The following is a 13,930-nucleotide window of genomic DNA, read 5'->3' as shown; positions in this document are numbered from 1 at the left end:
TGTTTTTGATAGAATACAAAAAAATATGAGCCATACAAGAAAAAAAATTGATAAATTAGACTTCATTAAAGGTTTAAAAGACACCATTAAAAAAACACAAATACATATTTCAGACTAGGTGAAAATATTTGCAGCACATATATCAGACAAAGGACTTGAATCCACAACATATAAAGAACTCTTACAACTCAATAATAAGAAAAAACCCATTAAAATGGCCAAAAGATTTGAATAGACACATCACCAAATAATATATAAAAACAGGCAATAACCCAACATGAAAAGATGTTCCACATCATAAGTTATCAGTGAAACGCAAATTCATACCACAGCGAAAACTCACTATAGACTGTTTTCTAATGGCCTAAAATTTAAAAAGACTGATCACAGTGTTTATGAGGAGATGGAAAACTGGAACTTTCATACACTCTCGGTAGATATGTAAACTGGTATGACTACATTAGAAAACAGTGTGGCAGTTTCCTAAAATGTTAAAACATACACTTACAAAATGATTCAGTCATTCCGGTCCTAAGAATTTACCCAAGAAAAGTGAAAACATATGTTCATACAAAGACTTGTGCATAATCAAAACAGACTTATATTTAATAGCCAAAAGTTGGAAACAACCCAATGTCCGTCAAAAGTGAATGAATAAATTGTGATGTACCCATAAAATAAGGTACTACTCAGCAATAAAAAGAAATGAATTATTGATACATGCAACAACATGAATAAATCTCTAAAATCATTATGCTATGTGAAAGCCAAAGTAGAATACGTATTATATCACTCCATTTATATAAAATCCTAGAAATGCAAACTAATGTACCGTGATAGAAAGAAGTTCAGTGGTTGCTCAGAAATGGGGGTAGAGGGAGGAATGGGTTATGAGAAAACTTTTGGGGGTGACAGAAATATTTTTTATTTTGAGTGTCATGATGATTTCACATGTGTATACACGTGTCAAAACTCATCAAAGTTTACACCTTAAATATATGCAGTTTTTATATATTCTAAGTAGAGTTGTTTCAAAAATTAAATGCTGTATATAGTTTATACAGTCTTCAGTAATTTGCTTCCCCCTGCACCCGATGGTTAAAAAGCAGCAGGATTTCATTTATCTCACTGCTGTATGTTATACTATGATTTATTTGTACTTCTTCTCTCAATGGACGTTTAATGCTCTTCTCTTTGTTTTAATGAAAAATTATGCTATAAATGTTATTGTACGTATCTCCTGATAAACATGCAAGAGTTTCTCTAGTTTACATTACAAGTAGAACTTTTGGGTTTAGGGAGCACACATACTCAACCTCATTAAGTATGCCAAATTATTTTCCAAGGTTGTACCAATTTATAATTTCACCAACAGTGTAAAAGAGTTGCCATTGCTATATATCCTCACTAACTCTTGGTATTGGCAGGCTTTTTATTTGTACCCATCTCGTGGGAGTAAGTGGCAACTCCTATGGTTTTAATTTGTTTCCCTGATTACTGGTGAGATTGAGCATCTCTCACTATGTTTATTCTCCATTCATGTTCCCTCTCTTGAGGAATGAATATTCATATTTTGTGCCCATTTGTCTATTGAGTTGTCTTTTTCTTATTGATTTGTAGGAATTCACTACTCACTCTGCATATTCGTCTTTCGTTGGTCATATGTCTTGTAAATATCTTCTCCCAGTTTGTGTCTTATCTTCTTAACTCCTTTACAGTGTCTTTTGTTGAACATCAATATTCTTTACACTAATACAAATGTACTACAAATATTTGCTTATAAGTTTAATTTTTATAAATTGAGCCAATATTAATTCTTATGGGAATTTAATATAAGAAACTTTGTAAGAGATTCTCTTTTTAAAATAGAAAATTTGTAATCAACACATTCTTCTGAAACACTGATTTAAAATTTTCTTATAGCTCTATAATAATATTTTTAAGAAGTCCAACATATATATCAAAATTCTGAAATAGACTTGCAGAGAAATACTTTGAGTACTTAGGAAATAATGCTGGTATCTGTATTGGCAAATATAGCTTTGCCAAAGCCAATTACTTAATTTTCCCTCCCTTTTCCTTTCTTCCCCAAAATATAGTCCTTACTTTGAAGAAAGATATATATATATATAAAAATATCTTGATTTTTAAAATGTATTTGATAAAATCTCCACCTATTCCCTGTGTGTCGACTAGATTAACATAGTAAAGTAGAATACAGCATAGTAAATAGAATTCGCAGTTTGACCCAGAGATTATGGATGAATGGTCTGGAATAGCTAAGAATCCTTGCATTGTAATAGTCACACAGTTCTGTCCCGTGTCCTGTCCTATTCTACATTTTTATCTTAGTCCTCAAAGAAGATGTTGAAATAAAAATGAAGATCCTTTCAACTCTTTCATCATTTTTAATAGTGGAAATCAAGAACAATTAACCAAGCAGATAGCAGAATCAAAATTCTAAATGACTTCAAAACCAAGAAGATGAAATTAACTAAGGGAACTGCAAATCTATCTTTACATTTAAAAAGTTAACTATGCAAGTAAATAGTGAGCAGAATCTGTCTTGGGTAAATTTCATTTTGAAAATATTTTGTATACCTCACTTGACTTCCTATTTAAAATGAGACAAAACTATGAAAGATGTGGCAGGCTCTGACCAGCTTCAACATCAGTAAGGCACTGCTCTAGACAGGCTAGCCCCAGGACCTTGTACAAAGCCGCTCTTGACCCCACGTGGACATCTGTGTTCAGCTCTAGGGGCCACATTCCAAGAGGCTCATCAGCGCTCTCAATGGTATCTGAAAATGAGTGTCTGAGTAACATAAGGGTGCCTGGCAGGGAGGCAAGCCCATTGCTTGCAAGCATGGGCTCCTGGCATGCAGTTATATCCATCTAAAAGAGGTGGCAAATTTTCATATTGGCAAAAATGTGCCATATGGGCAGGAGGCAGTCCAGCTAAATAGACAGGAAGCCTGGAAATCCCTTCCTGGGAGGAAGAGTTGGAGATCTAGAGAGGTTTACTGGGAAGAAGGCCAACTGAGGGGCCTTCAGTGACTCTCAGACTCAGCCCCTGCAGCCCAGGTCCCCCTCCCTCCAGAATAATCCTGCTCTAAGAGAGCAGATATTTAACTACCTCTGGCCCCACAACCGTACTCCCAACCCCTCAGTTTCCATACCGCCAAGGTTATGCTCCAGTTCAGGAAACTGAACTCTGCCTTGTCTCTTAAGGAAAAAGGAAAAAGAGACAGCATGGAACGGTGCTCACAGGCACATAGAATCAGGTTGAAACTTGGGTTTGAATCCAGCTGTCCCTTACTGACTCAATGATCTTGGCCAATACTCTTAATATCTCTGAGCCTCCTTTCCTTACCTATAAAGCGGAAGGGAGGTGGAGGTAATAAAACCAGCCTCGTAGCAGCAGACAGATATTAAATGAGAAGATTCTTGTTAAGGGCTTGGTGTGGCACATAGTAAAAGCTTATGTCCATTATGCTATCAGAAACTCCTTGAGAATCCTGCCTGGCCCTGAACTTGAGCCCAGTGACTACAACCCTGTACCAGCTGATGGGCATGCCAGGCACCTGCCAGTCACCTCTGAACTCCCAACCTCAGGTCTCTCCAGGTTCCAGAGTTGTGTTCTTTCCATGTGTTGAGACTGTCACCTCCTCCACCTGCCTGGCAGAAACACTGGGTGCACATTTACCTCTGGCCCTGAGCCATGCTGTAGACCACGCTGTCTGCATCTCCAGCTGGGCCAGTGTCCCACAGCCTCTACCCTGTCCCAGGGGGCTTTCTCCTCCTCTGCTTACCCTGCCCTACATGACAGCCAGGTGTCCCTGGGGCCAAACACATGTCCAGTGGAAAGGATATGAATGCAAAGGAAGAACATGTGATCTGTACAGTTCAGAGGGTGGAAAGAGTCAGAAATTTGGGGAAGTGTGATTTTGATTAGACTTTCTGCAATGATGGAAGTGTTCTATATCTGTGCTGTCTAAGACAGTGGCCACTGGCTATATGTAGCTATCGGGCACTTGAAAGATGGCCAGTGCAATTCAGGGGCTGGATTTTAATTTTTATTCAATTTTAAATCATTTACTTTTAAGTGAAAATATTCGCATGCAGCCTTATTGGATGATATTGAAGAAGAGAACTGCTAATGACATGAATTACCACAGAACAAGGAAGGCCGTGAACACTCTTGGGTGGAAATGGTTGAGCAGAGGCTGGATGACTCTACATGGCGGCCCAGAAGAGCCCTTGGATTGGGCAGATCCCTTCCAACTTCAACCTGCTGGGCTCTCTCTTCTTTTTGTCAGCGTCATATTTTGGGTACTAAACCACTTAGCAACTTTCTGCCAGTGATGGGACCACCTCCCTGCCTCAGTGACAGGTTGCCCTGGTGTCCCTGTCCGCAGGATGCTCCTAGCATATCCCAGCAACAAAGGGTAATTTTGCTTGCATTTTGTTTTCAATCAGCTATGAAACAGGAAGCTGCATTCAATGGTTCCCTGCCCAGGAGTGCTGCATGCGGCCCTCTCCTGGCTGGTGTTTTTCAGAACAATGGAAATAAATCTGATGTAATGTAGCAGAACACGACAGGGGACGGTTTTCCCCTTAACAAATACTCATTTGAAATGGTGCCCAAACCCTGCACGAGGAGCAATCTATTTCCCACAACAGTGTTCCAGCAAAACCCATTACTAATTCCACAACTCAAATTAAAACTAACAGAGCTTGAAGGCTGGAGCTGACGCTCTCTCTGCTGACAAGGAACAAGGGTGGGGGAAGGGGTCTGCGCACTTGTGTGTGTATGTGTGTGTTTAATTACACTGTTTAACACATCGAGAATAATTTAGCTACCCGAGTGGAGAAAATAGGCACTTAACTGCTCTCTGGTGGGAAAAAGATGTGCAAACCACTTTCAGTTATATACCTTCTTGGCGTACCTCAGGGCTTTGAGGAGAGAGAGGGAGACAGAGAGAGTGAAGCAGAGAGAGAGAAGAGAGCAAGGGAAGGGGGTAGAAGGAAGGAAGACAGAGAAGGGGAAAAGGAAGGAGGAAGAAGAGAGGGGGGTGGGAGAGAGAGGGAAGAAGACAGAGAATTTTGTGTGGATACAAATCTACAGCAAGTTGGGAGAACATGTGACTACTTCTCAGAGAGCTTATATGAGATGGTGTAAGTGTGAGAATGAGCTTAAACATCGGGTTTGAAAATGGAACTTAACTGCCAGACCAGTGCTGTCCCTGAGCCACTCTGTACTTCAGAATCATCTCAGCAAGTTTCTTCCATGCATGTGTGGCCTGAAGACCACGGTGGGATTAGTGGCCCCCAGAAAGACGGACCTCAGAGGAAGACTATGCAGGGCTCACTTTGCAGAAGGGGAAAGTGGGGTTCAAGGTGAAACAGGAAAAGTTTGGGCAGCGCTTGGGCTTGACTCCTGTCCCGCCCCCAGCTTCAAAGCTGGGGTGATCTGGCCTGTGAGCAAAGCATGCCTCTGTCCCTGCCAAAGGCATCCTACTTTGTGCCTAATCAGGGCTGAGAGGCGCACGGGCAAGCTAGTGTTTCTCATCCTCTGAGATAACCTCTAATCCACCAAGGGCCAGGAAAGAGGCTATGAAATGAAATGAAAGAAGCCTCTCTCGTGTCTTCAGATGTAGAAAGCTACATAGACCTGGAACAGGTGCCAGAAAGTAAGTGCTCAGAATAGACCTCTCTATTGCCTGCCAGTGACTCTGGGTTCAGCACTGGAGCTGACTGCCAAGGAGATCATCAGCTTGGCACAAGAGAGGCAGAAAGCAGAAGCGACTTTCTGAGGTTCCATAGGCAAGGCAACCCCAGCCTCTTCTCTCCCTACTGCCCTTGCTGTGCGGACCCAGCCTCTTCCTGAATCATAGCACAAGGGAGCTTGGAAAGTTCCGCTGATGGGCCCTTCTCAGGAGACCCTGGAGGTAACCAAGAGAAGGTTTGCCTGACAGAAAGGATCTGTGTAGCTCCACTAAACTCTATGGGCCTTGGGCACGTTGCTCCCTCCCCTAGCCTCGGTCTCCTCACTTGGAACACTAAGAAGGTTGGTCCCACTCTTCTAAGTGATTTTCCGCTGTAACATTCTGTATTTCTGGAACTGAGATGACAGGTTTTATGTAGCCTCAATGATACTGTTAGACAATAAAATGGGAACCCACAGAATGTATTATTCCTTTCAATTAAGTTTAGGTTTGTGCCAACACACACAAAAAACAAACTTGTCTTGGCATGGAAATCTCCTCCTTTCCCCTCCCTAGAGGTATTTGATAGGTGTCATTCAATTATGATAGGGTTGAGTAGACTCAACTATAGTCTAAGGACGAGGTAGAGCATTCTTTTTTCTGGGAACTAAAACTATATGAGTCTCGGAAACACTGTGTAATATTTCATCTGTGCTTAGATTTCTCGGCACGGTTTTTTTCTTTTTTCATCCTTGAAGAAGAGATGCACTTCTCATTTAGCTAATTCAAATTTTTTCTGAAACAAATACAAATTTGGTGGACTTAGGAGGTTGGGGCCTGCCACGTACCAAGTTAAAATGCAGGGTCTTGAGAGCCGCTGTTTCAGACCAGTACTCCCCAGGCAGACCCTCGGCTCCGGGCCTGCTCACTTCCCAAAGGCTTGAACTGCAGAAGGCTAGGTTTGGGGTCTTTTTCCTTTCTTTTTTTTAAGGTTCTTTGGAAGCCGAGGCCACATTTATATAATCCGTTTAGTCTTAAAGGATTTCCCTGGGCCTATCTCCTTAGGCTTTTTCATTTAAATGGACAAAGAGAAACAGAAAATGGATGAGTGCCCGGCATGGGGGCTCACGACTGTAATCCCAGCACTTTGGGAGGGTGAGGCGGGTGGATCACGAAGTTAGGAGTTTTGAGACCAACCTTACCAACATGGTAAAACCCTAAAAATACAAAACCTAGCTGGGCATGGTAATGCGCACCTGTAATCCCAGCTACTCAGGAGGCAGAGGTTGGAGTAAACCAAGATCATGACATTGCATTCCAGCCTGGGTGACAGAGGGAGACTCCGTCTCAAAAAATAAATAAATAAAATAAAAAATAATAAAATAAAAAGAAAATGAATGAGGCAGAGGCCAAGACAGAGCAACCACACAAAGAGAAAGCCAACGACTGGCTGGGTGACAGAAAGGAAGCCAGGGACAGCCAATCAGCAGGGATGGAGACTGAGGAAGAGAGTGGGAGGAATGAGATGGCCCAGACGCAGAGAGGACAAAGTCCACCAGGAGAAGGGATTCTCACACCAGCCCAGCATCAACGGCGCCAGAATTGTGTCCATATATCGCCCTGTTTTCTTATTCTTCAAGATGTGAATTCTCAAGGCATGGCTGGAAAACAAGGAATGCAGATGCTGTGACTCTCGGATGGAGCTTTTTAAAGACCACTGCCCCTCTGCTGCCTCTAGCCACAACACAGTAGAGAGAGAAAGGACAGTGGAGCCAGCTGTTGGACCCCTGGCCCGGATACCTGGGCATCCCAGTCTGTGCCTGGTCATTCTGGGTCTCTCAGGCCTGACCTGTGGAGGCCGCAGAGGCGAGTGGGCTGAGCCCTGGAATGGGAGCCCTGGTGGAGGGGTGGCGGGGGGTTGGAGACAGATCCAGTAGTACCAGTGACCAAGCACGTTGGCTAAAGGAGCCATTCCTTTTTCAGACCTGGTGCTCAGAGACACACGACGAAGGTCCCCATGGAGGCCCAGACCAACCTTCTTGTTCTGGAGCAAGCTTCCATCCAAGCAGGTGGGGTCCCATCTCTGGGGTCAGGGTGTGGACCAGTGGGAGGAGAAATGTTTTTCAAAAATAAGAGCTTTCTATATTAAATATGTTAAAAGGCAACAAGAAAAAGAAGGAGCTTAGAACGTGTATGTGCATGCGTGTGTGTGTGTGTGTGTGTGTGTAAATGCAAATGTAAACATGTCTAAGTGAGTGAGTGAAGCAGAGAAAGGCAGGCTAGGGAGGGTGGTGGTTAGGCCCCTGAGGTTTCCCTTGTTCCTTCTGTCATTCTTTCCTTCTCCAGCCCTAAGAAATGGGGAGAGCCAGAGCTTCTGAAGGCAAGGGCTGAAGGCAAGAAGGAAAGACAGAGGAAAGAGAGAGGAGCAGAAACGACCTAAAAACCAGCTCGTGCAGGGCCCACTGGGGAGATGGTGGGAAGGATAGGACCTGGGGCAGGGGGTACAGGCCTGGGAGCCTCTGCCTGAGAAGAGAGGGAGACGCAGTCCCGGGAGACCTCCGCCCCTCTTGCTGTCTGGCCTATGTTCCAGAACAGGCAGGGAGCTGTGGGGAATCCCTGTGCCCACCTAGGGAAGATGACCTGGCTGAGGAGGAAGACAGTTTGAGGACAGGTCTGAGGGGATGGTAGCACTGGCTCAGGACAGCCCCTGGGTTGACAGAACATGCTTGGGGTGGTCTTTTGGCTGGAGTTCCAGGAGCCAGCCCCTGCAGAAAGCCTCTGCCCTCATCTCCCCGCAGGGCCATGCCATCTGACAGTATCTTAAGTTCCTGCAAGAAAGCTAGAGCTTTCTGAGATGGGGCTTAATGGTATATGTAGTTCAGCTGGTTGACAGCCACATCTGGTTAAGGATTAGAGTGGGGAGAAGAGAGAATGTTTGGTGAGGAGAATGGGGGCAAAGTTTCCTGTCATCTCTCCATCACCTCTCTGGCCTCAGGCCCTTGAGAACCAGTGGTCTCTAGTGGGCCACTGGGTGCATCTCCCGAAGGCAGGTGTGTGGCTCTGATGGAGACAGCGCCCCTCGTGTCTCTGGTCTGCAGGCTGGGACGGGGTCTGGCTCAGTTCTCTGAGCTGTGTGGGAGGTGCTGGTCAGACCCTGGTCCACAGGCATGGGAGGTGGACATGGCAGGGCTGTCCAGTGGAGATCAGAGGGCAGAGTGCTGCCTGAGGGACCATTATTTCAGAGGGAAAGGAAATAAACCTCCTGGCTACTCCCAGTTTTAAACATCCCTCGGGACTTACTTGGCTAAAGTGAGGATATTAACCCCCGAGTCCTGGCTGTCCTCCAGCCCAAGTCCTTAGAGGCAGCTCATCGCTCCGGCCACTACTGTGGGACATGGTACACGTCCCATCTCATGTTCAGCTCACCAGAGAGGGCGGCAGTGGGCAAACCTCCACTTCATACCCCTACAACTTGTCTTAACAATTTGGATCTCTTTATTCGCTAGTCTATCTCTGAGGCAACGCAAGAGGTAGATGAGGTGACCTTTAGCTGCCTTTCAACATGAGTATTATGGATTACAAGAGGTTGGGACACCCCTTGGGGATCACCTGGTTTACTCTTCATTATTGAGATGAGGAAACAAGGCTTGGCTGAGCTTTCCTGGTTGTTTCCTGGGAGAACGAGCTCTGCAGATTGGTAAAAGCTTCTCATGCACCACACAGCCTTCCTTATACTGCAGAGGTTTTTATTCAACAGGGTTTGTGCAAAGCAAAAGGTAGTGCATAGTGGAGAAGAGTCCCCTGATAATTCAGGAATCAAGAAAAAAGAGACTGAGCCCATGAACACATGGTCCAAAGCTGTGTTTTCAACTGGAGTTCAGTATGGGAAGTTCTGGTGCACTCAGTTCAACTGGTTCCTTTGTTTTGGCCTTCTCAGAGCCTTTTTTTTTGAGACAGAGTCTCACTCTGTCACCCAGGCTGGAGTGCAGTGGCACAACCTCAGCTCACTGCAACCTCCACCTCCCTGGTTCAAGCAATTCCCCTGCCTCAGCCTCCCAAGTAGCTGGGATTACAGGTGCATGCCACCGTGCCTGGCTAATTTTTTTGTATTTTTAGTAGAGATGGCGTTTCACCGTGTTGGCCAGACTGGCCTTGGACTCCCGACCTCAGGCAATCTGCCTGCCTTGGACTTACAAAGTCTGGGATTACAGGTGGGAACCGAGCCTTTTTAAGTAAATTGGAATCATAACTCTCTGAGGAGGGAAGAGTAGGAGGCAACATTCATCCAAATATTTGATCATAAATGCTTTATATCAAGGAGCCCCCAGCAACAGCCCCCAAAATTAGTGTTGTATGTAAACCATGCTTTAGGAAACACTTGTCCAAAAGCTAGAGTCCCAAAGATGGTAGAAAATCAACACCTCCTCTTGATTCTGCTCTGATGTTTTCCATGGCTGTGGACTTTCTTGCTGTCTATCAGTGGCATGCTACACCATGGACAATTCTGAGAGAGTTAGGATGCCCTCAACCTGACTTCTTCCAAACACTGAGGAGAGATGGAATGGGCCAGCCTATCCAAGGTTCCCTTTATGGTTTTTCTCATGGGAGAAAGAGGTGACATCTAGGCAGGAACACTTGTGCCGTACACAGTGCTCGGCAGATATTAATGATAATTCAGTCTTTATTAAACCTTTCTTAGGTGCCATCTCAGGTTCTCTTAGCCTCAACCTGTCTCTAGGACTCTTGGTTCCTTTTTTACTCCATCCAAGGAAGTGGCTCTTCTGACCACTTCTGGACTCAGATGAGGTGCCAAGCCTCTAGCAATTAGATCTAGTTTTCCCACTGGCTGCCATGGGGGTCAGAAGACACAAGCTGGAAGTGCAGGACAGTTAACTCCCCATAGGGCAAGCTTTGAACAATAATAGAAGACAGAGAGTGAACCAACAGATAAATGTCCTCTTTACCCTTGCTCGGATGGACTGTTCCAAGGCACAATGCATCTGCAGTGCCAGTCCAGCAGGGTCCTGCTTTGGCCAAGTGGCTGGCCATGTCTCTTTGTGAAGAGAGGCCAGGTGGTGGCACATCATCCGTCACTGCTTCCCCCTTTCTCCTCTCATTTCCCACTTCCCTGATTCTCACTCCCCTGGTGTCTTACCTTAAGCGCTAAGTAGCACTTAAGCTTTGCCTCAGGCTTTGTTTTGTAGAGAACCCAGGCTAAAATAATGTCAACAATAATAACTAAAATGTCTTCAGCACTTGCCATGTGCTCAAGTACTGTTAAGTGCTTTCCATATACGATCTCATTTGATCCTTTCACTGATCTTTTGGGGTAGATTACTGTTGCTACCATGTTTTAGCGATGAGGAAACTGAGACCACCCCAAGAGGTTAAGGAGCATGCCCCAAATCACACAGCTCACCGTGTGGAAGTATCAGGCACAATGCTTGATACGGAGTGAGCCTCTGGGCCAGCAGGTTGGTGATTTTTGTTTGTTTGTTTGTTTGTTTGTTTTGAGACAAGGTCTTGCTCTGTCACTCAGGCTGGAGTGCAGTGGCATGATCGCAGCTCACTGAAGCCTCAACCTCCTAGGCTCAAGCGATCCTTTCACCTCAACCATGGCACCCCTCCCCCTGCCCCCAGTAGCTGAGACTACAGGTGTGCATCACCACATGTAGCTAATATTTTTTTCCCAGATCCCCAATTTTTAATTTATTTTTGTAAAGACAGGGTTTTGCCATGTTGCCCAGACTGGTCTTGAACTCCTGGGATCAAGCAATCTGTCCCCCTCGGCCTCCCAAAGTGTTGAGATTACAAGTGTGAGCCACAGTGCTTGGCTTTATGTGTGCATTTCTTCATAGCACCTTTTCTTCTAAGGTGTCCTTTCAAGACAGTAACTGAATACAACCAAATAACTAGGGGACAAGACAGGGTACCTATCAGGCACAACAGAACTCGAGCTCTGTCATGTGCATCTGGAATAAACTTTAGCAGCAAGTCACTCACCAGGTCCCTCACTTTTTCCATCTACAAATTGGGATAATGAACTTATGCTACATAAACCTTTTGCCTATTACACAGTTGGTAGATTATTACATTTCCATCAATCTACTAATAAGTAAGCCTTCCTGCAGCTGTCACTCCTCCAAACTTCAAAACAACAATAACAACAAAAAACCCACAACACTTGTGTCAAGGTGGGTACAAAGGTGAGACAATTCAAGAGGATAATCTGACTGAAAGTCAAGTTAATGCCACTTGGGGGTAAACGAAGTTGTGCTTGTGATCCAGGACAAATGGGACAGTCAGTATAGTTCATGCCCCAACTATAACTATAGAGGGAAAATATCTGCACGTATTCTAATCTGGTTGACTTGAGTCCAAGCGGAGCAGCTGGAACTGTCTCCCTGAGAACAGCATCACATCTCAAAGATTACACAACTTTAGCAGTTATAGAGACACACATGTGTGACCATGACACCACTAGAGGCATGTAGGAACCTCCTGAATCTCTGAAGTTGTAATGATCCATCTTTTGTGATTAACCCAGAGTTGTCAACTTCATTCCTGTAACTAATAAGCTAGATGATTAGAAAACAAAGGGCCCAGGTCCCCTTCTTCCCTTTAGCAAATGTTTATTAAGTACCTACTATCTATCAGAAACCACACATCAGTGCGCAAAGAAGGCATGATTTCTGCCATCAATGTGTCCTTATGACAAACACAGCCCTCAAGGTCACAACTTAGAATGAGCAGAAATCAAAGGTGACAGAATGATTAAGAAATACTGTCTTTGCATGAACTATGCAAAGTTTGGATTAGCTTCTCTTAGAAAATCAACTCCCCCTTTGCCCCAGTGTTTCTTAAAGCATATCCTTCGGCCACTTGCATCAAAAACACCCAGTACCTTGGGAGGTGGGAACTCAGAACTGACATCATGAAGCTCTCTAGAAAATTGTACATGCTCACTAATGTTTAGAGGGCTGCCTTGGTCCACAGCTCTGGGAGATGACCACTCACATCTTACCTGTTTCCTAGACAGGTGCGTCTGATGGAGGAGGGGAGACAGGCAGGTTCCACAGGCTCTCGGGATAGAGAGTGGTGGAGGAGACTGGCAGAGGAGAACATGGCCGGCCGGCTGGCCGTCTTGGAGAAAGAGCAGTGCTGGTGTCTGCTTGCTCCTGCCCTCAGGCTTTTCCTTATATGGGTGTACCAGGTAAGAGCAGGCTCCACCTTCGTTAAACAGTGACTTCAGCACTGGGCAGTGGCCTGCCACTTGTTGGAGAGAGAGAGGACATTGGCTGTAAACAGCAATAGCTTCCAGATCCTCCTCCCCAAGCCTATTTCTGCCTGAACCCACCTCACTTCCTGGGGCCCCTGAGCTGCCCATTTCTTGGCTCTTGTGGTTTTCTTGTTTCCAGATATTTAAGTTTCTTTATCTTTATTCTGCTTCAGGGAATTGGTGTTTTGTTTGGTTTTGTTTTACAAAACACCTCTGCTGAGAAAAGACTGAGGGAAGCAACCTTCCTTCCAGCCTCATTCTCATATAGGGAAGTACAATTGCCATGTCTCCCGTGTCAAGAGTGGCCACTCCATGTCAATCACATCACATCTCTTTCTACTAGACAGACCATCTTCTTTCTACAAACACATCGTAGAACACGTTAACTCCTGGGCAAGGCGAGACCCAGGGAAGGTCTCTGCATCATCCCTGCTTTACTGGATGGGGCAGAAAGAGATGAGGCGTGTAAAGTGCATGTTTCCTGTTCTCAAATCCAAGGGGCTGTTTGCTTTTCTGGCATCTTTAATTCCTTGATGTTCTTCCTCCCCATTCATAGGTGCTCTTTAGAAGCCAATTCCAGAACCCTGATGGCATAGCATACCTTATGCTATAGGCAATAACGATAAAATAGGTAAAGCAGGGAAACAATGTGGAAATTACCAAAAACTGATATGACTGGTCCATTCCCAAACTCTGATGAGTAGAAAGGGATATTTGGCATGTTGTACCTGAACGAGTTAGAGAAACTCTACACTTTGAGACGAATTTAAGAGTCCTTTATTAGCCGGCGATGGAGAGACGGCTAACACTCAAAATTCTCTCCGCCTGGAGAAAGGGGCTTGATTTTCTTTTATACTTCGGGTTAGGAAGGGGAGGGGAGCTCAGTTGCAACAATTCTACAGAAGTAAAAACATGTAAACAGTTAAAAAGACAAATGATTACA

The 13,930-nt window shown here is 44.8% G+C and overlaps 1 protein-coding gene across 1 annotated transcript in view; it reads right to left on the bottom strand.

Annotated features, from left to right (window-relative positions):
* Positions 1-12,894, bottom strand: part of CAPN13 (calpain 13) — an 85,196-nt gene extending 72,302 nt beyond the window's left edge. Inside the window, exon 1 of the mRNA XM_011972548.1 lies at positions 12,733-12,894. The gene's annotated coding sequence lies outside the window, so the exon portion shown is untranslated. The remainder of the gene's footprint in view (positions 1-12,732) is intronic.
* Between the last annotated feature and the right edge of the window lie 1,036 nt (positions 12,895-13,930).

This window comes from Mandrillus leucophaeus, unplaced genomic scaffold (genome assembly GCF_000951045.1).
Source record: "Mandrillus leucophaeus isolate KB7577 unplaced genomic scaffold, Mleu.le_1.0 Scaffold13, whole genome shotgun sequence".
NCBI lineage: Eukaryota > Metazoa > Chordata > Mammalia > Primates > Cercopithecidae > Mandrillus > Mandrillus leucophaeus.
The sequence above is the reverse complement of the archived record's forward strand: the minus strand, read 5'-3'. Positions and strand labels throughout refer to the sequence as shown.